The 25,281-nt window shown below is 40.1% G+C and overlaps 1 long non-coding RNA gene across 1 annotated transcript in view; it reads right to left on the bottom strand.

The window, feature by feature from the left end:
- Positions 1-267: 267 nt before the first annotated feature.
- LOC131382442 (uncharacterized) overlaps positions 268-25,281 on the bottom strand; it is a 71,774-nt gene continuing 46,760 nt past the window's right edge. Inside the window, exons 4-5 of the long non-coding RNA XR_009211941.1 lie at positions 5,899-6,104; positions 268-616 (exon numbers count right to left, since the gene is read on the bottom strand). This is a non-coding gene — a long non-coding RNA (uncharacterized LOC131382442). The remainder of the gene's footprint in view (positions 617-5,898; positions 6,105-25,281) is intronic.

Below are 25,281 nucleotides of genomic sequence, written 5' to 3'. Positions count from 1 at the left end.
CATGTACAAGCTTTGAGGAACCGCTGCTAGGACTGAAAGAGGAAATCTAAAAAGAGAGAACATGGACAAGTGGGGACTGGAGACCGAACAGCGAGAACTGTTTGGTTCATTTACCCCACGGAAAAATTGTGAAACCAGTGGGGTCTTTATGAGTTTTTAGGTTGACATCTGAAATTTTTATCATAATTCTAATAACTGCAAAAGATATGGTTTCCCGTGTATTACGTTTTATAATACTTTAAATATATTTTGATTGAAATCAGCAGAGTTTGTTCATTCAATTAGTGGAAAACTCCGTCTTCAATCAAACCTATCAGCCAAAGAGATTAAATTTCTGAGAGAAAACGTCTGACTTCATTTTTAGAGTCAATCAACTTGGTGCTACATATGCCTTCTATGAGCTCCTCGCTGCTGAGTGAGAATTCTGAGATGTTAACCACCTTGCTCTGGCATGGTGCCTTGCCTGGACATGCTTCCTCACAGAAACAAAGCCTTTGTCCTCAGGAAGGAAACATTCTTGAGCTGTCCTTTTGTTGAGTGCCCAAGAGGTTTTACACACTGGGTCGGAGTAATGTCCAGATAGCTGACAGCAGTGCCTGTCTTTTCCCCCTGTTTCCTGCAGAGTAGAAAAAGAGCAATTAACAAAGGGGAATGGAGAAGAAGAACTGACAGAGGGATTCTTGAGCAGAATAATCTTAGGGACAAATACAGATGGAAGTTAAGAATCTAGAAATGTATTTTCTTATAGCTATCCAGGCTCTCTGGAAAATCCCATGTCCATAGGGATATATATGCCCAGTGATGATAAATCTCTAAAGAAGACACAAAGAAATAAGAGAAAGGCAGGATGAGAGACAAGACACTAACTCCCAAAGAAAATTGCCGAGTTTCTCAACCCTTCAAGGGCCATTTGAGAGCAATTTAGTGTTGCGCAAGTCACTGTATGCAGTATGCAGAGCAGACAGAATTTGCTGCGGGATGTGAAGCTCACCAAGCGACCAAGGGATCTAACTGGAACCAGCAGAGAAGAGCCCTTTAGAAGTAGAAGTGAGAGAATGTTCCTAACTGATTCACAGACACAGTACTTCCCAGCACTCCCAGTGAGCGCCAGAAAACCCGGGGGTCCAAACCTAAAAGACAGGGGACATCAACAAGGCTGAGATGATCCATTTTGCCCAAAGGTTTGTAATCTTTTTATGTGGGCTACCCATACAATGTCTGAAACGTGTTTTATGGCATTCTGTCAAATTCTTTGTTGTAGGATTGCTGGTTTTTCAGATACCCTCAAGAGTCCTGAGAAAGTTAACAGGCCACCTGGCAATGCTCTGCAAAACTAATTAGTGAGGGGAAGTATTGAAAAATCACTCAGATGGCAGTGTGGCAATTACAAACCATTGAAAGTGTGAGGCAGATGGTGAAGTTCCTATGTCGTCTTACTTATCAGTTCAACAAAACCATACCAATTGCCCACCACGTGCAAAGCACAACTAATAATGAAAAGGCAGGTATGCAAATTCATAAAATGCAATACAGGAAGTCTGATTTTACTGTACAAATGCTATCAGCATGAGCAATTCACGAGTGTGACCCTGCCATCTTAGCCATCTAATCTTCCACGACTGCTCAGCATTTTCTCACTTCTGGACATTCCTCAAACCCTTCCTCCACCTGAATATTCTACCAGATCCTTGGCTTCCTCTCCCCATGGGGGTGAAATCATGTGCATGCTGCTTGACACATAAACACATCTGGCCACATTACTTCCATGCACATTGCTGTGGGTTCATGCACCACACTGCATCATCTTTGTCTTCCTATATCACCCAGCAGTTCATGGAGAATAACATGGCAAGGACCATGTCTTACTCTTCTTTATACATTGAATGTTTGACAATGTCTGACACATTGCAGGCATAATAGGATCAAATCCCACTGTCAAAGCCAAATGAAGTGTGCCTGATTGCCCCTTAATCTTGAGGATTCCTTCCCTCTTCTCCTACACCACTCTTGATATATCTAAGGACTGCTCTCAAACACTGTATATATGGTAGTTACTTGTGTAGTCTACTAATCCAACTACCCTCTTGGGAAAAAGAAATATATTTTGCTTTTCTTTGTAACCTCCACAGAATCCATCAGAAAAGAACTTCTGCTTACATAGCCCAAGCTAACAAAGCCAAGCAGCCCTTCCCACTGCTCCAATCTTTGTCTGCACCTGTCTCTCCTATGGTCACTTAATTACAGCCACTTGGACTTCCGTTCTGACCCTTAAGCCCTGCTCAAACGTATTCGCATCCCAGGGCCTTCACAACTGTTGCGCTGTCTGCTTGGAACATCGGCCCCTTGCTCCTCAGAGCTCTGCTCTTTTGATTCCTTCAACACTGAGCTTAAATAGTATTTCCTAAAGAATCATCCTCAACCATTCTCACATCAGTAGCCCTACCACAGGCTCATCATGTCTTTTATGTCACCTGGCTTTTTTCTTTTGTTTATGTATTACTTGCATGCTCCTCCCCTCAACACACACACACACACACACACACACACACACACACTAGAATGTATGGTCAGCCAGGAGAGTCCTGGTCCGTCCATTGTCACTGCTTTACCCCCAGTAAAGTGCCTAGAACAAAGTAGGTGTATAATAAATATTATCAATTGAATAAATAAATTATAAAATATTAGGTAATTCAAGTATTATTGCTGGAATAAAAAATAAAGAAATAAAGTCATTGTATCCCATCTTCATTCACTGTTTCAACATACATAAAAACATTTTCTGAATAATAAATCCATGTATTGATATCTACACTGACACCTTAGCAAAACTGAAAATCACTAGGTGTTGGGACCTTGGGAGAAATGGACGCTTCTCAAAAAATGAGTGGACAAAATTCAATCTAAAACTGCATTAAAAACAAGTCACATTGCATTAAATTGGAAAGCAATATAACACATTATTCAATTAAGCCCCAGAACCCACTAACTAAAACCTCAATGAATTGAAAATATAGTGGGGCTCCACTTTTGTGCAAAGCATACGTACATCTTAGCAGCTGGGCCAGGATTTGCCATCCCTTAAGAAGGTTATGCCCCACAGTCAAATCTGTGAACAGACATTTGTGAAGATGCAATTGTGTGCTAGGCCCCGGGCTCAGCATAAATGGCGCATACACAGAGAAGAGACAGTGGACAGTCAGGAAAGAATAGAATAGTAAGGAATGGGGAAGAGGTTTGTTGTTGGGGAGACTTCCCAGAGGAGATAATGTACATATACGTGACGATCTACTTTGGGAAGGAAAACCACTAGGACAAATTTAAGAACCGGTACTAGCCCAAGGGAACAGCTGCTGCAAGGGAAAACTGAATGAGGTCAGGCTATGCTCCTGCCCAACTAGGTTGGCAGCAATAAGCAAAGAGAACTGAAAAAAAAAGTAAAAGATAAGATATTTAATCATCACTTATAAAATTCACGAGGTCAGGAGATTGAGACCATCCTGGCTAACATGGGGAAACCTCGTCTCTACTAAAAATAGAAAAAATTAGCCAGGCTTGGTGGCACGCACTTGTTGTCCCAGCTACTAGGGAGGCTGAGGCAGAGAATCGCTTGAACCCAGGAGGCGGAGGTTGCAGTGAGCCGAGATCACGCCACTGCACTCCAGCCTGGGTGATAGAGCAAGACTCCATCTCAAAAAAAAAAAAAACAAAAAACAAAAAATCAAGTATAGTTACAAGGTAAGAATGAAATCCCAGAAGTTTTAAGACCTTTAAAAACAAACACTGACATAAAGAAAGTTTTTGAGTACAAAGTAATTGATTAGACATTTAACCTAAGCCCTCGTCCTCATAATAGAATTATTTAATAAACTTTTAATTTTGGAATAATTTTGGGTTTATGGAAAATATACAAAGATATACCGAGAGTTCCCCTATGCCCTTCACCCAGTTCTCACTAGTGCTGTGGCTCTCACTGCCATGGACTGTGGGGGCTCAGAACATGATATCTCAAAGCATCATCCTCTGGCATGCAGAGTACTTTGAGCTAAAGGAGACTGGAAGAGCCTCAGAAGCAAACCCTTTCTGACCTTTTCCTTTTCTCCTGACTCCCACCCCTGTTCCTTCTCCTGAAGAGTTTCACAGAAATCAGAATTCTTCTCTCCTAAGCCAGGTCATAGAAACTTGAACTCTTCCCCAAATTCAGCCATAAAACTTAGAAAGTTCACTCCCTGACCCTCTCCCTCTCTCTCGAAGACCCTCATGTGACAGGTGTCCTGTCTTATGCCCATAGGAAAGGAAGGTCACACAGAGACCAGGAAGAATCCAAACAGACAGGCCTTGCCAGACTCCCCCTCAGGCTGTCACCTTTAGATCACACTCTTTGGCCCAGTCACATTTCTACATGACTGCCTGTTTTTCATCAAACCTCAGAATAAAAATGCACATTTCCCCTGAGTCTTTGGGTCTTCATTTCTGAAGGCTCCCGTGTCACATAAAACTTTGATTAAATAAATTTGCATGCTTTTCTTGTTAACCCATCTTTTGTTATAGGAGTGTCTGCTGTGACCTTATGATGGGTGAGGAAAGGGACCACACCTTTCCATCCCTACAGTACAGTCATCAAAACTAAGAAACTGACATTGGCATATTACTACAGACTTTATTCAGATTTCATCGAGTTTTTCACTAAGGCCCTTTATGTGTTTCAGGATCAAATCCAGAATACCCCATCGCATTTAGCCAACATAGTATTTTAAATCACAACCTTATTGTTAATGGGGATAAGATTAACTATGCTTACAAATTCTAAAAAGAAGGATGTCATAGCACAATGAATCATAGTCACCCGCTGACTTTTGTTTTTAATAAAAGGGTGCTGTACTATGCAAAACCTATTTCCTAGTAAAGCATGGTTGGAAAATTGTCCTTTGATTATAAAATTAACTTTTCTTGTTGAGTTTCATTATAATTTCAGAATATTTTATCCTCGTTGCTGAATGAGCTTCAATAGAGAGTGGTTCCTAACACTTAGCTTTAATTTCCCTCTTTTCACACCCTTGAGCAGTTAATGATCTATAAACATATTCTTACTTGCATTAAGATGTTGATGTGGCTTTCTTCTTTTGTAATTTTTTTTTAATCTGTCCTTTTTGGAAATTAATTGTGTATGAGGTTTTCTAAGAATGCATTCACAGAGGGGTATTTTGATCTTATTTTCACATAGAGCTAATTACGCTGAATGGAATCATCTCATCACTGTAAGGTGAGCTCATGCTCTGTGACTTGTCCAAGTCCCTCAGCCTCCCCACAGCTTACCCCAGTGAAGGGGAGAAAGGGGAACTCCACAAAAGTGGGATCCCAACCAAGTTCTGACAGACAGTGGGGAAAAGGAGACTCAGCAGAAACGAAATAAACATGTGACATGAATATAATATTCTATTTAAATATATTTTATTTCACTAAGCATAATAACATCCTTTTAGTCACTCACTCTCTTTCCTTCTCTTCCTTTCCTTGTATTAATAGAAGATGTAGCAAATTAATTTAAGTGCCTGCCATTGTCCTCCCATCTTCTCTCTCTCCCAAAGTCTTCCCCCAACATAAAACCTTTTTGACTTTTGTTTTTGGTATTATAGTCCTTATGTTGATATTTTAATGAAATATACTGTTAAGGCATAGTTACACACACACACACACACACACCCACAAACACACACACACACACACACACAGTTTTTCTGTTGGCTCAAATGGCAGAGTCAACCCAAACGAAAATGTGTAAGTCTGTAGGCTGCAAGCAAGGTTTGTGTCTTTGCTGAACAACCTTGTTTGAAATCCATCCCATGACCTCCCACCCCCAGCCTTCTTTTCCCTGGAGATGACAAGGATAATAATGCATACCTGGCAAAGAGTTGATGCTAAGTAAATGGTGGCTTCAATTATTCAATTTTCCTCCTCAAGTTTCCTGCAAGGGCACCCTATGCACCAGTAATGACCGCAGTTTTACTTTGGTTTGCTTGCCAGAGGAGAGCCTGGTTTGTTCTCAGTCCTTGTTCTGTATCCCTTCCTTGGGTGTTAGTAGAGGCTGATGAGTGGGAGTGGATTTTCTAAACACAGAAAAAAGAATAAACAAAACTGTCAAGAGAAAAGAGTACAATCTATTAGAGGTTTTGATCACCCTATTTGTCACAGAGAAATAACAGATGCATTAATGCACTCAGCACTTATAATTCAGAGATCATCGTTACACCAAATGACAAATGATGTTACTATAATGTACCATTTGTCTTTTCTCACGTAGTTAAAAAACCATAATTACTAAAAATCATGACAACTTGCCAATTAAACAGACTCATTCACCCACAGATGAAACATGCATCTTTGCATTTTGCAAATTAAATAGATGTGTGTGGGGAGGATAAGAACCAAAGTGTGTAGTACAGTGATTTATTAGGAAGCTTGAAGAGGTACACATTAAAAGTAAAATAATTTCTACCTGTTTTCTAGAGCATCTGAGCCACCTGAAAAAATTTCCAGTTGTAAAAAACAGTAATCTGTTTTCTTCCAAAGACTTTGAGACTTTGTAACAATCTGACTAATAAAGTTAATCTAATCTCATCTGTCTTTTACATTTATTGTGCCAGTGAACAAATAATCTAATACAAGTAAAAAGAATGGACTAATCATATTATTTGAAAAAATAATTTTAAACGTACATAAAACCACTGGGCACACCATTTTGGAAATAAACAATAAAATGCATGACCCCCAGAAAAACGGTACAGAAAGGGAGGAAAGGGTCAAGGATATGGCAACAGACAGCTGATTGAGTGCCTGAAAGGACTTGCGAGAAGGGCTGGTCAGGGCCAGCTAACATCCAGCCCTCATGAGGAGAGAAAAAGTGACAGTATACTTAATACATGCTGTTTCTGGTCTGGGTGACTTTGGGACCCAGGAGGATGAGGGCAGCCCTCTTAGCAAGTGGAGCTCAACTTTGTTCACATGTCACAACAGTTTATGGATTCTGTAATACATGTCAATTCCTAGAAGGAGAAGCTTCCATTTGCCTTTGCCTGCTGACAGACCACCCCTTTATTTGGAAGAAACTACCTCTTTTGTTATGCAATGTAAAATAAAGAGCCATTCCCTTGAGAGACAGAGAGAGAGAGAGAGAGAGAGAGAGAGAGAGAGAGTGTGTGTGTGTGTGTGTGTGTGTGTGTGTGTTTGTGTGTCTTAAGGAAAAACAGTGTAAGACTGGGTGCAGTGGCTCACACCTGTAATCTTAGCACTCTGGGAGGCTGAGGCGGGCAGATCACCTGAAGCCAGGAGTTCAAGACTAGCCTGGCCAACATGGTGAAACCCTGTCTCTACTAAAATACAAAAACAGCCAGTCATCGTGGTGCATGCCTGCAATCCCAGCTACTCGGGAAGCTGAGGCAGGAGAGTCACTTGAACCCAGGAGGTAGAGGTTGCAGTGAGCCGAGATCGTGCCACTGCACTCCAGCCTGGGCGACAGAGCGAGACTCTGTCTCAACAAAACAAAACAAAACAGAAACAGTGTAGTAATCCAAATGCAGATATTTCAGGTTTGTTTAATAAGATAAATTCTGTTGTGCATCAACTAGAGGCCACCGTGGAGAATGTGGTTAGGTGCACAGGTTGTGGGGACAGTGGGTAAAGATCTCATCCCAGGGTCCCCACATCCTATAGTGACTGCCACAGGGAAATTCACTTAAGCTCTCTCTGCTTCTGTTTTCTCCTCTTAAAATGAGCCTAATCACAGTACTCAATTCATAGGGCTATTGTGAGCATTCGTGAAATGAATCTCCTGCCCATGGTAGATGCTCAGTAAGTGCTGGGTGTTTGTTGATGGGTGGGAAGGGATATTTCTTTCCTCTGTTTGTGTTTAGACAGCAAAATTCTAAAATTGGTGTCTGGTTTGTTAGAGATGGATCTGATTTGCAGAAACCATTGCAATGAGGGAGTTAGCAGAAATGTGGCCTTGCCGTCTGTTGGAGTGTGAGATTTGCCAGCTACAATTATAAAAAGGCCTAATTAATTTTAGAATGGATAAAACCCAAAAAGCAGTCTTCGTTTGCAAACAAAATTGTGTTACAGCCAGAGCTTTCATAAAGAAAAGTCCAAATACCCCAAACCCATCTTTGTATTTTGTGAGGATAGGATCATCATCAACGGCAAAAATATCTACTTCTTTGACAATAATGAAACTGGAAATGATAATTTAAGCAGGGAGCACCAGCATATGAGACTATAGAATTTCCATTTGCACTAGCTATCCTTCTCTTTACAGAGCTGTTTGAATTTCCCTTGGGAAAAGATGCAATGCAGACTGGCTTTGAAACTTGGACTCCTTGGCCAAAACATGCATATTTGTTTCCTTTTAATTTGTTCAGATGTATCATCAACACAACCAGAATCCCTGTGCAGTTGGTACTGGACTAGTTAATTAGCAAGTGTAAATAAACAGGTGAGAGAAAATAAATTTGCTATTTAGATTTTGCAATTTTTTGGCAAATAGTCAAAGGGACGGCTTTTACATTTCTAAAGAAGGAGAAGGTGACATATGACTTAGATGAATGTATGATCCTAATCTACTGTATTTCACCAACTCTTACTTAATGCAAGAAATGGAAATATTATCTCAACAGAACCATAGTAGTATCCTATAAGGAGGAGATCGGGAGAATAGAGAATTTTGGGGTCTGAGCTCAAGTGACTTAAGGCAGATCTTTCAGTGCAGGAAATCAATTGTCATTGGGCTTGGTTCATAAGGTCATGGTTTAGGACTGGTAGCACAATCCAGTGGGGTCTTGAAGTGAGTCTGAGGAATAGACTAGGTTGGATAGGCAAGCCAGTAAGCAAGCCATTTGTATGGAAAAATCAATTTGCAGAAATTCCCTGAAGCAGGTGGGAAGTTATTTATTGATTTATGCCTTTATCTTACTAAAAAAAAAAAGAATGTCCTGCAACAAATTGTGAAGTTATGTGTTTATAGTCAGCCTCAGTCCTCCATCCTGATAGTGAAGCTCTGCAGACACAGGTTGTCCCTTCTCTCCTGATACCATGTCAAGTGCCCTTTCCCTTGTACCACACTCTTCTGCTCTCTGCCCAGGGCCAGAACTCTGCTTTAACTACAGAATGCAAATTCCATTCCCATGCCCTGTCTCTCTTGCAAGTGCACAGCACTGAAGTTGAACACTTTAAAGCTCTCAGTCTCCAAGTCCTGTCTGTGAGCTTGCTCTGAGCTGCTTGTGCTTTAATTCCCTGGGGAGTTTTTCTTTTCTCCTGGAACCCTTCATTTTTAATGTATCACATATTTTTCCAGAGGATGTGTACAGCTAGGTTTGTGAATCCTTGAACCAGGAGACAGAAATGAGTAATAATTCAATGTTTCTTGAGCTGATTAAAGGCATAGAATACCTAAACACCATCTTGTTCTTTCTATGATACTGTGAAGAATGTCAGATTCAAATACTTGTAACTGAAATGATTATATATGGTATTTAGGACTACACTTTACTAGCAATAAGCAGTACCAGGTAACAGGTTTAAATACAATGCACAAAAGATCTTTTTTAATTAAGAAAATCACTCTCATAAACTTCTTCCCATTAAAAATTGAGGGAGGGAAAAAGGTGAATCACATTGTGTCTGGATGAAGCATTAGACAACAGGGCCATGCAAACACAGAGAATGAGAACCACTGAGCTAGAAAGAAACACAGCTGGAAACTTAGTCTGTGAGGCTGCCTAAATAGCAGCTGTAGAGGATCACATTTGCATTCTGACAGGAAGTATGTTGCCATAATTTGGAGAAGATACAGGAAGTGAGAATTACAGGTTCTTTGTGACTGCAGGTATGTGAGATAATTTTTTTTTATGTTGGAGGAATTCTAAGACTCCCTTGTCCTCAGAGGTAGGCAGCCATCTGTTTTGCTCATGACTACACTGGTCCTCTATTATAACTGGTATTTGTCTTATGCTTTCAGTTCAGGCAGGTTGGGCCAGGTTATGCCTCGGTAACAAACAGCCCCCAAATCTCTGTGATTTAACACATCAAGCATGCCCTTTTCCTTCACAATAAACATCAGTACGGTTCCACCAGGAGCTCCAATATTAATGGGGTTCCATCCCTGCATGCGCTTGTATGACATGTTAGAAGAAAGGGCTGTTGGGAGTCACACACTGGCTCTCAAGCTTCCATCTGTAAGCAACACAGTTCACTTCCATTTCAATTTCATTTGCCAAAGTTAGTCACATGACCACACATAATTTCAAAAGGGGAAGAAAGTTTATGTCTACCATATGCCCAGAAATAGAACCAGAGCACATTATTTACCCAACAGCCTCCAAACGTTAACTTAGGTTTGAGAAATAGACATTCTCACACTCAAATTGCAGCTCCAACAACAGTTAGTAGGTAGCCTGAAAAGTACTGAGAGAGAAAATGGGTCCCTAAAGAAGCTGTTTGCATTATCTCTCCGATGGTTTGTATTGACGGGCTGGGTTAAATTAAAAGGGCCAAAGCAGGAAAGACATTAGCTATCCCAATCTGTCCCATCCTTTAATCAATGCCAAATCCCTCCCTGCTGTGAAATGTTCTATGACTGTCTCAGGCTGCATTGTTCTCTCTCATTTCTTCAGTTATCACCAATACCTAACACATGGTCACTCTTTGATAACAATGAGGGAAGTGAATGAATGCTTGTAAATCAATATTCCGGGGGAAACAGTTCGAGAAGAACTGTGCCACTCCACAAAGTGCCTAGGCCAAGGATGGGCACACAGTACAAAAACCATAACCCTTTAACAGTTGATTGACTAAAAACAATAATAAACACCAAATTGATGGATGTGAGCTGAGCTCCTCATGGTTCCCTCAAAGAATAGATGCCATTTCTATTAAAAGCACATTGCTTACTCCTCCCACTCAGCCTGGCCACACAGAGTGAGTTGGAAGACTGCTGAATATAAATGACATTTGGCTGGGTCCTTGTGAGGACAGTCATTAATATTGCTAACAGGTCCATGTGTTAAACTTGGCCCAACACGGGCACCAGATGCATCCTCCCAGGCAACCTGGGGGCCCTTCTGATGACTCCTCCAGGCCAGGCACACTGCATCTGCTTGCATTCAGGCAGCCTGGCCACTTGGCTCGAGACAGAGCATCCATGGCAAGAACGAACACTCTCCCAGCGAGGCTCTACTTCATGAAAAATGAATGTAGCTGGGGAGGTTGAGTCCTGCTGGCAGATCTGGTCTACAGATGGTGTACTTCTTCTAATGACCGGGGACAGCCGATTGAAAGATCATCTAGGCCTACTTCTGCAGTCCCAGAGGAGTTAGATAAATTCAACAAGGATTTATAATAATTGTATGCCTACTTTTTATCTAACCCTGTGATCAGGAAAATGGGCAATCAGAGATTCAGAAGAAAGATGAACCAAGGCGTCCTTTGACAAAGGTGTGATCTTAAAGTTGGACAGTGTGTAATGAGAGAAGGAAATAAATTCCTCACTGTGGTCAAGGGTTAAACATTTTTTAATAAACTAATAAAGTATTCATAGGCATTATTTCTTTTAATATTTGCAATCACCCTGTGAATAGATACTAATATCTCCATTTTCCAGATGAGGAAAAGAAGGCTCAGAGGTTACATGGCTTCCCCCAAAGTCTGACACTTGATAGAGTCAAGATTTAAACCTCTGATTCTGAAGGCCATGTTATGAGATTGTACATTATATGTTGAGGGCTATTGAGTTCAAATAAGTCAGGCTCAGAATATGATGAATAATAAGAAACATTTCCAGAGTGCTCACTAGGCACCTGACAACTTCCTATGCCCTTTCCATGGAATAACTTATTTAACTTATAGCAACCCAATCAGTTCGGTACTAATACACCCTCACTTTATAAATAAGGAAACATGCACAGAGTTGAGATAATCAACCCAAAGTCACACAATGAAGTGGAGGAGTAGGAATTTGAACCCAGATGAACAGTTTGTCTTCCTGCCCACTACACTCTATTAGTAATACAGGTAACGGTCACTTCCTTCCCCTAAGCGCCCCCAAATATGACCAGGCTGTTAACTGAGAGGATTATTTATTGTTTTTCTCTGTCTTATCTCAAAATAGAAGTTTACCAACTTTTAGAGAACAACCTTCCCTGGCCTTAGTTTTCAAAACCTAGAGAAGGAGGGCTTTAAAGATTAGGTGTGGTCAAAGTTGATAGATAGATAGATAGATAGATAGATAGATAGATAGATAGATAGAGATAGATAGATAGATAGATAGATAGATAGATAGATAGATAGATGATAGATAGATAGACAGATGATAGATAGATGCATATAGATTTTTTTAAAACTTCTGTCTAAACTAGGAAGCAAGTGGAGGAGGGAAGAGATCCCACAGGTGAAAGTGTTAGTTGCTGCCCTCCTGAGAAAGGTGATAGGACTTCTGTTAGTGATATTGCATAGTAGAAAGGCTGCACATGAGGAGGTAAGGCTCCTAGCCTCATGAATAATCTCATTGTACAAGTTTAATATAGAAACAGTAATGCAGTGAACTTCAAAAAACCACACAGATTTAGACAACTACATTCCTGCTGACCATTGTAGACAGGCCATAGGGCCTGAGCCAAATGCTTTGGAATTTGGTGGTGCTTAAGGGTTCCAAAATGAATTTCAAGAGGGTAAGTAAGAGTTCTCCACAACAAAAGATATTAAATTTCTTATCTACTGTGACAAATAGGGGCTTGGACTCAGATTTCATTTAATTTGAAACAAAGAAATGGAAGGTTCTTAGATGTGAGTAAGGCAAGACCCTTTCTGTGTGTAGATATTATCTTGAAATTCTGAAGTTTTAATATTTGGTACAGTATTAGCTTGAATATCTGGGAAATGCTTCCTTTCTCTTTTCCCTAATTCACACACACACGCAATGGAAGAAAAATAACAAAGCTAGAAAGATTTTTAGTGGCAGATGCAGAAATGAATATTAACTGTTTTTCCAAGTAATAGAATCAGATGTTTAGTTTAGCAGGAGACTGTTGTGTATCTAATTTTTCCATTAAGATTTTCATAGAGAGAGACCTGATAACCACTTTTGCAGTGAATATTGCCGAGGTGCACTTGCATGGTTGAAAGGGAGGAAAATGAATATGTGCATTTAAAATTTTTATGATTACATTTTTAGCAAAAGGAGGAGGATGACTGGAGTTTCACAACTGCTTTAATACAATTGGTTCCACTTAGAGGGGATGACATGTTGAAACGTGATGAGTAAAGATGTGCAGAATGCTTCCCCAGTAATTGGAATTCAAGCAACAATAACACTGGGCATTGTTGGATCCTTTATAGCTTTAAGAAAAAGATCTCCTTCCTTCGTTTTGGAAAAAAGTGCACATATTGTAGAACATAATGATTTTAAATATTAAAAAGAGAAATTAAAAATTATTTCACCTGAGTGCATCTGCATTTGAATCAAGCATATGCTTAAGTTTATGCAACTTCTAATGCACAATTTCTTCTTCCAACTTTCTATTGCTATAAAATGGCAGGATTTTAGAGCTGAATGAGTAATTTTGTGTCAAATTCTCACTTTAGAAATGAGGAAATAAAGGCCTAGATAAGTAAGGTAATTTACCTATAGATACACAGTAAATTGATGGCAGAGATGGAACCAAGCTAAGAACTCCTGATTGTGCTTCTGGAATAGCCCAAAATGGGAGGGTCTGAGCAGTGGGAAAGAGACTGTTAGGGGCCAAGGACCAGTTATCCTGGGGAAATATTAAGAAGAACTGAATGAGAATAACAGCTGGTAAAGGCCATTGGCTGTAGCAAACAGATTACAGATGTTGTCTATAGTCAGGACTTTTTTGATCATGAGGGGTAGAAAACCATCTAAAACTAGCTTGAGCTAAAGGAAAAAAATTACATCCTCATGTTACCAAGAAGTCTGGATTTAGAAGTTATTTCAAGTACACCTGGAGAGAGGTGCCCAAATAACTATCAATGCTTTTTCTCAAGCTCTGTTTCTTAGCTTTCTGTGTTGGTCTTATTCTTTCTTACAGGTAGCATCTTCCATGCAGTGAGAAAGAGGGCCACTTTGTAATCTGTATTTATGTTCTCCCACTTTGGCAACTTCAGCTGAAAAAGAAGGCCTGCCTTTCAATGTTCAAACATTAATTGTGAGGCAGAACATTAATTTCTGCCCCAAAGGTATATGTTGGTAATTAACATATACCAACTCTATACTCAAGAAGTCGCTATTCTTGGCCAGAGGTGAATAACATTTCAACTCTATAGCTGGTGCAATACAGAGAGATTTTATGATTCACTGACCGACTGAGGACATATGATAAGGCTTATCTTAAAGATAAGAGGATATGTAATTGGAAAAAACAGGCTAAACATTAAAACAATAGCTTGAGTCTTCCTTTAGTGACCAACAAGTATATATACCCTTCTTCTCGAACATTTGCTCTATCTAACAAATTACAAGTATCTATGTACAATTAAAATCATGTCCGACACTGCCCAAGGGATTATAGCCTAAAGTCAGTTCCAGATACTGCATACTAATTTCATGTCATGACATATCATGAATCATAATTCATAATACAAAATGAATCATAAAAGGATTCATGCCATGAAATGAGCTGTGAATCAAAGGAATATTCATTCTGCCTGTATTTCTACTAAAATCCTATTTCAATATTCTGAGGTCTATGAATAAAGTAAGTACTCAACATCATCATCTGAAGCATACCAACTGAAAACTGGCTGGAAAAACATAATAATCTCAAACACTCCCACTTACAAAGCAAAGAAAAGGAAATATTATGGGGAGATCCTTGATCCATAGCACATGCCGAATACTCCTGGACAAGAAGAATCTTATCTCTCTGCATTAGTTGGGGAGTAAGAACCTTGGTCAGTCAATCTTGCTGTCCCACTTTCTATGCTCTGATATCGTTTCCTCCATGGTCGTGCCAGGCAGAGATATAGAAACGAATTACATTCTAGAAGTTCTATCACTTTAGAAGCCCATTTCCTGTAGGGACAATGATAGGAATCTTTGGGTTGCTTTGGAAGTTGAGAAAACTTTTATCTCTAAAGCGTGTTTCTCTGACAATAGAACTACTTTAAAACCCCAATCAACCTCAAGGCTATTATATTTCTAAGGACTCCCAGTTACAAATACTGGGACATTTTTAAAGATATGATCCATGTATGTGGATCCCAACCTGGTAGATTGTTTTTTGTAGCAAAAGGCCTTGATGCTAGACTGTAATGGATGCCATGGAGTACCTCCTAGAACCCCTGTGCAGGTATAAAACCCTCATTTCCCTACTTCTGGGAGTTTTAGCAGCCAGCAGTTTTCAGCTGAATTCTTTTTTGGAACTTGCCTTCAACTAAACCGAGCTGACTCTCACAATTTTTGCCTCTTCCCTGGATTTAGAGGCACATATGATGACCAGTCAACATAGGGGTATAAATGCCTGGTCCCCCTGTTCAACTTTAGACAACTCTGAAGGGCCAACCCAGCTTCATAACTTTATATAGAATTGACCAATGTCAATATTACTATAGCATCACTCTGCGCAATCTTGCTACCTTTATTCCTCCACAGGTGTGGATTCTGAAAGCAATCCTACAATAAACATTCTGCTTGTAAATTCCCATCTCAGTGTCTGCTTCCCAGGGAACCCAAACTATGACAGGCAGCACCAGGAGTCTAAGAGACAAAATTCTCAAATGAGATTATTGGAACTCAGTTAGATAACTTGCAGACTGGCAGGCAATAAGGACCCCAAAAATGGTGATTGGTGGAGCATGGACATTCCTTGGCATATAACAGCAGAGTAATTATTAAAATTTTCCCCAGTATTAACCAAGATTGCATACCAAGAAAGGAGAAAGCATTGATATGTGCAATGTAAAAGTTGACCAAGAAATATTTAAGAATTAATAATTATGAGGACTATGGAACTGGATGAATGTTGCTGTGCACAATGAATACTGTGAAGATGGACAATGAAGGGCTGAAGGTGATTCATGTCCAACCAAAGACTAAGGCCAGAGGGTCTTCTTAGAAGCATAGAGACAGACTCACCCCCTGCAATGGGAGAGAAGAAAAAGCTGAGGCTGGAGCCCAAGATTGAATTATAACAGTAACAGAGCTCAAAAGAAGATTGAATGCTCCACCTTAAGAGGTCTGCTATGACAAAGTCAGGCTTCTACTGGAAAGGGGTGGACTTTGGAACAACCAAAAGCTGCCAAATTTTAGTAAGGCCTTCTCTCAGTCAGTCAGTCTTCTCTCACCAGAGAAGCAGACCTGTAGGATATACATACATACATCATTGTGTGTGTGTGTGTGTGTGTGTGTGTGTGTGTGTGTGTGTGTGTGTTCACACAGAGACACATGCATATGCATGTATGTATATGTGTATGTGTTAATATACATATGATTTGTTATAAGGAATTGGCTTACACAATTGTGGGGGCTGGCTAAGCAAGTCTTAAATCTATAGTGCAGACAATCAAGAAGTGCAGGCTGGAAATTCTTTGACAGGAACCAAAGCTGCTTTCCCCAGGTAAAATTTCTTCTTCCTTAGGGAAATCTCAGCTCTGCTGTTAAGGTCTTTTATGTGATTGCAATCAGGCCCACCCACCCAGATTATTTTGTGTAATTTTCTGTACTTAAAGTCAACAAATTGCAGCTATTAATCATATCTACAAAATACATTCATAACAACATCTAGATTAGGATTTGGTTGCATAATTGAGGACTTGAGCTTGGCAAAGTGGACACATAAGGCTGATCCTCCTAGGCCTAGAGCAGGAAAGGGCTCTGCATCAGCTCCAGGCTGTGGTTCCTCACATTCATGAACTCATAGTTTCAGTGGAGGAAAAAGAGCACTGCTTACCTGGGTCTCTGCCTAGGGTCTCATAAAGCTATAATCAGGGAATTGTCCACTGGAGGGAAAGATGCCATGTGATATTATGGTGAGATCCAATATGAGAATCACATCATGGATGAAACCAAGGAGTGGAAGTAAGAGAGGCTACATTTACCATCATTCCAAATTTCCCACTTGGTGAACCTGGACCTCCCATTTCCAAAGCTGGTTTAGACGTTTTGATTCCTAGATGGAAAACAATTCTACCAAGTGAAACAGCTGAGTCCTACTAACCCAAGTGACAGCTGCTCCTTGGTCACTTCTGACTCTACTCTTTTTGCCAAGAGACCAGCAGCTGAAGGAATCAACATCCTGGCAGGACAAATGATTCTGATCATCAGAAGGTTGTTCATATATCACAAAGATGGGAAGAACATGTGTATTCCCCAGATGAACCAATGGGTGTCTTTTGGTGCCCCTCTTGCTTCAATATCTTTCAGAATTGTCCTAAATTGTACTAAGAAGCAAATTGTTTATACTTTGCATCAAGCAATCATTAGAAATGAGATTTAATATTTCAGGGAAGGAATCTGCAGCTCCAAATAATCCTATAACTTGCCTTGTTGCTTAACTGTAAATGACAGAGCAAGGATTTGAACTCAAGTCCGTTTAATTTTCTTTCTTTCTTTTTTTTTTTTTTTTTTTTTTGAGACGTAGTCTTGCTCCGTCACCCAGGCTGGAGTGCAGTGGTGTGATTTCGGCTCACTGCAGTCTCTGCCTCCGGGTTCCAGCGATTCTCCTGCCTCAGCCTCCTAGGTAGCTGGGATTACAGGCTCATGCCACCCCACCTGGCTAATTTTTGTATTTTTAGTAGTGACAGCATTTCACCATGTTGGCCAGGCTGGTCTTGAACTCCAGACCTCAGGAGATCTACCAGCCTCGGCCTCCCAAAGTGTTGGAATTACAGGCATGAGCCACTGTGCCCAGCCCCATCTAACTTTCAAGTTCATATTTTCCCCCAGTGATATGATATGCTTCTAGTTCCATGGCAAGTACTCTGCAAAAGCAAAGAGAAATATTATACATAGTTCCTTCCCTTATGGGTCTTAAAACTCCAGGAGTCAGTTAGGGCTGCCAGCAAAGCACTCAGTTTGCTGGATCACTGGAGAGGAGGAGAGAGGAGCAGCCATGAAGAACTTGGCTCCATTCTAAGTTCTAAATTTTGAATGTCAAGGAAAGCAGCTGCCCTGGATTTCCCTGAAGAGCAGTGAGCTGTCAGATGCTGAGATTCCATCAGATAAAGAGCCCAGGTTATCTCCCTGCAGGGATCTGATATTTGACCTCACTTTGCTTTTATTCTGAAGTCATAATGAAAGGTTGAGATGAGGATAGCCAAAAAAATGTCTGGCATGGAAGGTTGGTTCCCCTGAATAAATTGCAATGATTAGGAAATGAACATATTTGGAGACCTTTGAAATAACGTTTCCATTTTAATAGTACTTTATTGCAAACTTGCTGTCTTCAATCTTGACCTTCTTTATGACATTCAATTCCACATTTTCAACTGTTTCCTGGATGGCCTTATAGATAAGAACAATAAAATCCTCTGAATTAAAATAATCCAAGTAAAACTAAAGTTATCATCCAAGTTTACCTTCCCACCTATACTTTGTGGTCATTGATATTGTCATTAATCTTATTGTGCATGCTTCACACTTTGAAATTATCCTTGACCCTCTGACCCTCTCCTTCAAGATAAACACTAGGTTCTATTGAATTTTCCTCATTTCTCTCTCTCTGTTTCTCTCTTTCTGCCTTAAGTACAACTATCTCTATAGTTTACACCTACATAGGCACATAGTCCAATCACTATTTTCTAATAAAAGCCCCCCTTTCATTTCAAATCCCTTCTACCCAGTGCATCAAAATAAATCATTCAAAAAATCCCCTTGAGTAGGGAAAGAGAAAATTAGTAACTTTATAGTAGAGAAATTTGGCGTACTCTATCTTAACCATGTGATAAAGTTCACATCACCAGATATGTCATGTGAATATCATGACCCCATCGTGTAAGGTGACTGGAAGGGCTCTGGAGTTTAATCCCAGTGTAATCATGAGGAAACAACATCAGACTTACCCAGGTTGGGAGAAATTCCAATGGACATTTGGCCAGCACACATTAAGACTGTTAAGGTCATTAAGAAAAAAAGGGAAATACCGGGAGACTGTCACAAACCAGAGGAAACTGGGAAGTATGATAATTAAATGCAATGTGGTACTTTGGGTTTGATCCTGGAGTAGAGAGAAGGCATTCATGGAAAAGCAAGATATATGCAGATGGCTAGAGTTTAGTTTTGTTCATTTCTTAGTTTTGACAAGGTACCAATGAGGAAAACCAGGAGAGGGGTATATAGAAAGTCTCTTTATGACTTTTTTTGTAAATCTAAAATTATTCTGAAATAAAAAGTTTACTTAAAAAATGCTCTGTGTGCAAAAACTTTCATTAGAGCCCCACTGTTCATCAAGTCCACGTGTAGAATCCTGCTGTCCTTGGCTCACTACTGCCTTCTTCAGTCATCTCTGTAGGCAGAATGATGCCATTCCCAAAGATGTTCACACCCTAATCTCCAGAAACTATTAATACATTACCTTTCATGGTTCTATTAAGGTTATTGGCCTTGAGATTGGGAAATTATTTTAAATCATTTGGGTAGGCCCAATCTAATCATATGAGCCCCTTAAAAGCAGAAAACATTTTTTGTAGAGAGGAAGAAGAGATGTGGCAGAAGGGGAAGTAAGAGAGATTCCAAGCATGAGAAGGATTTGGTGTGCTGTTGCTGCCTCTGAAATGCAGGACTCCCCATGCGTGGACCAGAAAGAGGCCCCAAAGCTGAGAGCAGTCCCCAGCTGACCGCCAGCAAGGAGAATAGGAGCTCAATCCTACAGCTGCAAGGAAATGTTTTCTGCCTATAACCTGGCTGAGCTTGGAAAGCCTTTTTTTTCCCAGAACCACTCCATAACAACCCCCGCCAACCAATATCTTAACTTTGGCTTTGTGACACCTACAGAAGAGGAATCAGCCAAGCTAACCTGGACTTCTGACGTGAAGAAGCATGAGATAATAAATGGGTGTTGTTTTAAGTTGCTAAAGTGGTAGTAATTTGTTATAGCAGCAATAGAAAGTTAATTCATCCTGTATATTTTTTTCTTTTTAGTCCAGTGCAGTCTTTCTCATCTTGTTTTTTACTGTCTCTGTCATTCATTTGGTATGTGGAGGAGGTTGCCTTTTATTATTTTTCTCAACATGAATGCATCATTGTCCCAATTAGGTTATAATTTATTTGAGGACTATGGTCTTGCCTTGTTCATGACTATACGCGTGTGTGCGTGTGTGTGTGTGTGTGTGTGTGTGTGTGTGTGTGTGTGTATTTCCAGCTGCTTGCTGTTGCATTTGAGGCTTCCTGATCCTGCCTGCCTGCATCTATCTTTCAGGCTTTTCACCCATCGGTCTCTGACATCTACCCTAGATTTCAATCTATACTTGGTAAATATTTGTTGTATATAAAACACCAGTGTCCAATGTCCTAATCATAGTTGTTCAATAACATGGTGATGATGATAGCAGTGAAGAAGTAGAACGAAGAGAGAGAAAATAGTGTCAGATTCTGAGATAAGAGGGTAAGCAAAAATATTATGAGTCACAACAGATATTCCTCAAAAATAGTGATTTTCAAGTTGGTCAATTGCCCCAGGAGATATTTGGCAATGTCTTGAGACATTTTTTATAGTCATGGTGGGGGAGAGAGATTTCAACTGACAACTAGTGAGCAGAAGCCAGAGACGCTGCTTAACATCATACGATTCACAGAACGGCCCCTACAACACAAAAGTATCCAACCCAAAACATCAACAGTGTCCACGTGGGAAACCCTATTCTAAAACCACACTGCTCAGCCATGCATAAGGGATAAGGTAAGAGTCCTGCTGTACTTTGGAATATAAGCAAGAACTGGAACAATTGAATAATCCACAGGCCCAGTCCTTAGGGAGTCTGTAATTACATATGAGCAATAGCATTTATTCCACACTTCTGTGAATGTCTCTGCCATGTCTAGATATGTTTATCTGTCAATGCCTAAAATTAAAATATTTTCTTGAGCTATAAATTAGCATTAGTATCTCTCTGTAAGCCAGCTAACCCCAAAGATGAGGTTATGTCCAGAGATGCTAAAGGAAAAACAAGTTCTCAGCACATTATCTAATTAACAGCCAAGCCTGCTGTCCGCTTAGAACTCCTATGTGGTATCGCCACTCTTTCGAGGACAGCCCTCATTTTCACAAATGCTCACATTCAGCCCTTATAATATTTATCTTGTCAAGTTATGAAAAATTGTTGAAAAGTCATTTTGTACATTTTTGGGCATTTGAGCCTGAGAGAAAACGCTGAAGCTCAGTGAAGGGTCCATTTGCCACACGCCACTTCACCAGAGGGAAGGAAGAGTCTGCCAAAGACTGTTTTTCTCTCAAAATTTTCAAATAATTAATTTCTCCTAAACCTTCCCAGACTCCGATGTATCACTTTTCAAGCTGCTTGAAAGCTAAGACATCTAAACAAGAGAAATTTAGTTAAGGAAAAAAATGTAGCTTTCAAGATCAGAAGCTGGGAAACTACTTTCACATGAGAAGTTCAATTTAATCTGAAAGGAAGACAAATCTATCAATGTCCATTCAACTTGTTCCAAAACCTGAGGGACATTCAGTTTCCTCCTAGTGGAATCTATATATTAGATGTTATTTGGGTTTTTCTGTTCCTGAAACACTTACTTTAAGGTGTACCATGTAACTGAATTTGGCTTTTATTTTCTCTTAGTCTGCGCATGTCTACATTTTTCAAATGCTCCTTAGATTTTTAGCTACAGGTAAAATTTCTCTAAAATGAATAGGTGATTTATGTCCACATGCAACAACATTCAGTAAGACCAGGGAACCAGGCCAGTGTTCTCAAGTGGACTATAAGGAGTTTATCTGCTTCTGATTCACTGGCTCTTTCCTTTTATTATGGGCTGCTGGAACCTGCTCTAGTGATGCCCAGCCATGTTTGGGGGATAATAGTCTGACAGAAACACATTTCAGGGAGAAGTAATTTTGTTGGCGTCTTACACAAAGACCAACTTTAATAGCCAAGCCTGAGTCTAACAATTTCTATTAAAGATATCAGGCCATGTAAGATCATAACTTGGACCCTTCCAGTTGATGAAGGAATCTAGCAAACCTCAGACAAGCACCAAACACTTGACTGTCTCTTACTCCACTGGAAGAAAGCAACTTCCTTTTATCGAACACTTGCACTTACTAAGTACCACACACTGATGGGCACTTTTAACTCCATTTTGCAAGTAAAGGAACTGAGGTTCAAAGAGTTTTAGTAACTTCACCAAGGTGGTAGAGAGAGGAATTAGGATTTGAACTGGAATGTGCCATGCTCCAAAGCCCTTGGTTTATTTCCCCCATACATGGACTGATGAACCCTGGAGTGCCAACCCCAGCACTCACACCAGCAACAGCACTGGGTGTCAAGAAAGGTGGAGAAACATAGGCCTTGATCTATAAGTGCAAGCATCCAAGAGTATAAAGGGCTTTTTTTTGTTTGTCTGTTTATAGCTTTGGGGACTGTTTCCTCAGTGGAGAAGAGAGATGCACCATGAGTTAGCAACCCCTCAGTCAGCCAGGCCTGCATCAAGCAGTGGCCCTTTCCCTACCTGTGTCCAGAGTGACCTTGAGCAGGTGATCGAAACTCCACAAACCTCACTGTCTTCATTTCCCAAATAATGACAATAATAACAACTCTGGCCATGCGTATTGTTTGAAAGCATCAAATAAAATACTGCCCCGAGTGATCTTTGAACAAGTCAAAAAGTATGGAGGTGTTCTTAACGTTGCCCCCTCTCTCTATATATAGTAAGCTAAGACTGAAAGCTTAGCTAGAATCTTATAAGGCCAGAAACCCAGAGGAATCAGCTACTGTGGCTGTCAAAGTCTTCTTAATAAGCCCCAGAAAACCCAAATCTCAATAGAGAATCACATTTTAACTCTATGCCTCCTTTATCCTTTCAGGAATTAGCATGAGTTTAAAACAGAAATGCAAAATCAAGACAAACAAAATGCACTGTGACTTGAGCATATGCAGAATATCAGCAAGGGAGCCAGCATGGAGGAGACATCCTTCCATTTTATGAGACAGCTGTGGCTCACCTTTCCCTCTACTAAAAGCCAGACTGGCTTTTCTGCAGGATTACTAGAACCTCAATGAGCCCTTGATCGATCTGACTTTCAGAATACTTTAGCAGGCTCCGTGCCTCAGACATACCGTGCTCATCTTCCGTCCCCGCTGACATGTTTATGTCAGATGGCAGCCAAGTTCATGGAGGGTCTGGCTAAGAATATCCGGGACTCTGCCTCCTTCACACTCCTTTTCATGAGTTTTTTTCAGAGATTCAGAAAGTTTGTTAGAACAGTTCCTTGTTTTCTGGCCAGCAAATTATGCCAAATCCTCTGAATAAAATAAGAGTTCACACTGTGGTCAGCAGCCTGCAAGGTGGCCCCAGAGAGCCTCACCTCCCAGAACTCACATCCTTGTGCACTCCCTTTCCTTTAGGTTTGAACTGGACTTAATGACTTGCCTCTAATTCATAACACATGACAGAAATAATAAGGTGTCATTGCTGAGATTAGGTTTAGGTTACAAAGAATGTGGCTTTGTCTAGGGGCACGCCCCCAATCTTTCCCTCTTACCTGCCTTGATAGAGGCTAATCCCCATGTGTGAGCTGCCCTTGGAGAAGTCTACATGGTAAGGAACTAAGCGAGGCCTTTGGTCAACAGCCATTGAGGGACTGAGGCCCTCCATCCAGCAGCACGTGAGGACCCGAATGCTTCCACCAACCTCTGAGTCCAGCAGCACACGAAGACCTGAATGCGTCTCACAATACCTTGAGTGAGTTTGGAAGCAGATCTGCCCCAAGTCCAGCTCTCGCGTGAGACCACAGTGCCCACCAGTGCTGTGATTGTCACCTTGTGAGAGATCCTGGGTCAGACGCCCTGAGATCAGCTGTGCCTAGATTTCTGACCCACAGAAACTGCAAGATGACAAATGTTTGTTATTTTAAGCCCCTGAGTTTTGGGGCAATTTGTTACACAGCAATAGAAAATGAATACACTATACTTAGCAAATATTCCCAAGTGTCTAACTTGACAAAGCAAAAGAACCTCCTTCAAATAAGTGCTTTCCCAAACCCAGAAAACAACTCTGAATACAAACAAGCATATCTTCATCATCAGTTCTAGTGTGCCTGTTTTCTGAGGCAGTTATAATACAGTAAAGAGGCCAGACTTCTGAGTTTCAAGACTGACGCCACTAACTTCTTCACTTTAAGTGAGTTATTTGGCATTTCTGTGCTTCATATATATTCATATATGTATATATATATATATATACATATATGTATATATATATACATATATATTTTTCTATGTAATGGGAATGATTATCATATATATATATATATATATAATGGGAATGATAATCATTCCCATTACATAGAATTACCTTAGTATTATATTAGTTTATGTTAGTATTCTCAGCATGTAGCACAGTTTCCATTATATAGTAAAGGTAAAATACATTTTCTCATGAGTGAATAGGTATGACTTAATCTTTTTATCCATCTAACTATACTGCAATCTATTTGAGGCCGTGGATCACTCCTCATGTTGTTATTTATTTCATCATATCCCAACATGCTATGCACAGAAAGGTAGCTCAAGAAATATTTTTGACTACTTTGATACAGAATAATATTGATCCATTAAAAGTTCATTGGTTGCATATTCTTATTTGAATTCTTTTTGCTGTGGAGACATAAATAATTTATCCTTCCCGATTCTATTATCCATTTGAATTTTTGGTAATTTGTAGATTTTATAAAGTGTCTAATTTTCTACTTCAATTTCCTTCGACCAACATGAATTAAATGTGTTTCTTATTTTTTCTTGCAATGAAATCAATCAAGATCCAGACGTACTTAGTTTATAGCTAAGACTTTGAGTATTGACAGTGAACATGAAAACTCTTCAGATGAGATAATTTATAAGAGCTGCAGTTCTGATACTTCCCTGTAAGAAACATCATTAGGGAAGCCAGTAATTCATCAGCAGAGAATCCCCAGGGAAGCAGAGCAAGGATGGCTTTGTGCACCATGATTTTCACTTCCAAATTTCAAACAGGGCTGTCCCAAACCTTGGCTGCTGCTTCACCTACTCACCACACTGATTGGTAATCACTGACCTACTTAGCTGTAT

The sequence above is a fragment of the Hylobates moloch genome, unplaced genomic scaffold (assembly GCF_009828535.3).
Source record: "Hylobates moloch isolate HMO894 unplaced genomic scaffold, HMol_V3 SCAFFOLD_24, whole genome shotgun sequence".
Lineage (NCBI taxonomy): Eukaryota > Metazoa > Chordata > Mammalia > Primates > Hylobatidae > Hylobates > Hylobates moloch.
This window is presented reverse-complemented; position numbering and strand designations above follow the sequence as displayed.